Source organism: Hipposideros armiger, unplaced genomic scaffold (genome assembly GCF_001890085.2).
Source record: "Hipposideros armiger isolate ML-2016 unplaced genomic scaffold, ASM189008v1 scaffold_1449, whole genome shotgun sequence".
NCBI lineage: Eukaryota > Metazoa > Chordata > Mammalia > Chiroptera > Hipposideridae > Hipposideros > Hipposideros armiger.
In genome coordinates this window covers 126,585-128,986 of record NW_017732799.1, presented here as the reverse complement: position 1 = coordinate 128,986, position 2,402 = coordinate 126,585, and positions in this window count along the sequence as shown.

The following is a 2,402-nucleotide window of genomic DNA, read 5'->3' as shown; positions in this document are numbered from 1 at the left end:
TAGTTAAGACACTGAATCAGTCAGTAACAATTTATAAGGTACTTTAATGAATTGTTTAAACTAATAAACTAGTAAGTAGAAAATTCCTTGCAATAAAGTTTTAAGACATTGCTTTACATCTTTATGATCTTGACGTGTTAATGCTTCAGATTGTAAACACTAGTATCATTCTTTTCCAGTTTCTCAAAATACAAAGTTTTTGTGACTTACACATTTTGAAAAGACAGTATTTTACTTACCTATGGAAATGCATCTATTGGTTTAGTACACAAGTCAAGGAGGCATTGTTTAGATATTTTTGTTAGATGTCACAGAAAATCAGAGGTGAAAACTAAATAGATTAATATAAGGTGGTGATTTTTATCTCCAGATAGATTGTCTGTAGTTTCCCCATGATTTATTTTGAAAACTTGGACAGTAAAGATTGAGGTATTTCTCAAAATGACTGACATTTTTATCAAACAAATAGCACTGTTTAAAAGCATATTTAGTATAAAACAACCCATTTTCATATTTTTATGCTTGATTTGAATATAATTAAAATTATGGAACTTATACCACTCTTCAAGGTGGCTTCTAAGAAATGTGCTCTACACTCAGAGAAATCTATCCCAGGTAACTTTTTTTATTATTATTATTCTCATTCCCCAACCACTCACTCCCTTTTGGCACCTATCAGCTAGTTCTCTATATCTATAGGTCTGTTTCTATTGTTTTGTTTATTAATTTGTTTTGCTTTTTTTAAAGATTCTACATATAAGTGAAATCCTGTTGTATTTGTCTTTTTCTGTCTGACTTATTTCACTTAGCATTATCCCCTCCAGGTCCATCCATGTTGTCATAAATGTCAAGGTTTCATTCTTTTTTGTTGCTGAATGATATCCCATTGCACATCTTCTTTATTCATCTATCGATGGGCATCTAGGTTGCTTCCATATCTTAACTATTGCTAGTAATACTACAGTGAATGTAGGGGTGCATATATTATTTTGAATTAATGTTTCCGTTTTCTTTGGATGAATACCCAGAAATCTAGAAGTGGAATTGTTAGATTATGCAGCAGCTTGATTTTTAATTTTTTGAGAAATATCCATATTGTTTTCCATAGAGGCTGCACTAATTTACAATCTCACCAACAGTGTACAAAAGTCCCCATTTCTCTATATCCTTGCCAGCATTTATTTGTTGATTTATTGATTGATAATAGTTATCTAAGAGGTGTAAGGTGATCTCTCATTGTGGCTTTATTTTGCATTTCCTTGATGAGTATTGATGTTGATCATCTTTTCATGTGTCTGTTGGTCATATGTGTGGGGAAACGTCTCTTCAATTTGGCACCAGGAAAACAACCTGTGTTAACTTATTTTTGGGTGATCACCACACCTCAACAGATTAGCCTCAGCTTTATAGAACAAACAATCAATTAAAATTATAGCCAGAAGTTCTGTGCAAGAAATCTGACTTGACATTCTAAAATTCATAAGATATGGATAATTGAACCAAATTCCAGTGGATTTATTTACAAAGTCTTTCTGGTGACTCAAACCATGCCTGTTTTGTAGAGCTAGTTAACACTTTAGAATGCACTTGTTTGCTGAGCTTGGACTGAGAACAAAAGGAGATAGATGTAAGATTTACTTACGTGCTCAATGGTCGGGACAAATGAACCATCTATGCTTCATTACAGAGAACAACTCTCTAGTGACTAGATAGTTGCCATCAAAATAAATGATTCCCTACCTGGGCAGAGCTGGATAAACACTGCCATTTTTCTTTTTGTCTCCCTTTCAGTTGAACAGTGTTCATTTAATAACTAGTTATCAAGTGCTTAAAATGCAATATCCAAGGTAGACAAAGCTGCTGTCTTCAAAAAGTTAGCATGCTAGTTAGAAATCACAGAAAACCAAAGAGGGAATAGGTTCAATAGGTTACTTTCAGGTGGTGATGAGTGTTACGAAACAATAAATACGATGCTGATGATATGACCAAAAGTGATGGGTTGAGATAGGTCAGGTAAGGTATCTCTGCAGGTGTGACATTTCAGCTAAGCTCTGGAAGACAAGAGGGTTGTGATATCTGGGGAAAGGAATTCTAGGCAAAATACAGGTACATATCAGGAAAGGAAGCATTCAGGTGAGAAATATTCATTCCTGACTCTCCAAATATGATCATAAAATTATATAACATGCTGTTGGAATGCTAATATATCTGAATGCCTATTAATGAGCTAAATTATCTACATTTGGTGTACACCCTAGAATCTAGGGTTTTAGTCATTTCTGTATTCCTCAGTACCTAGAATAGGATCTAGTGTACACTTGGGATTTGGAAATCAACATATATTGTTGAGTTGACAAAAACAGTGACATTTCAAGACTATTCCTTGTAATTTAACAGCAATA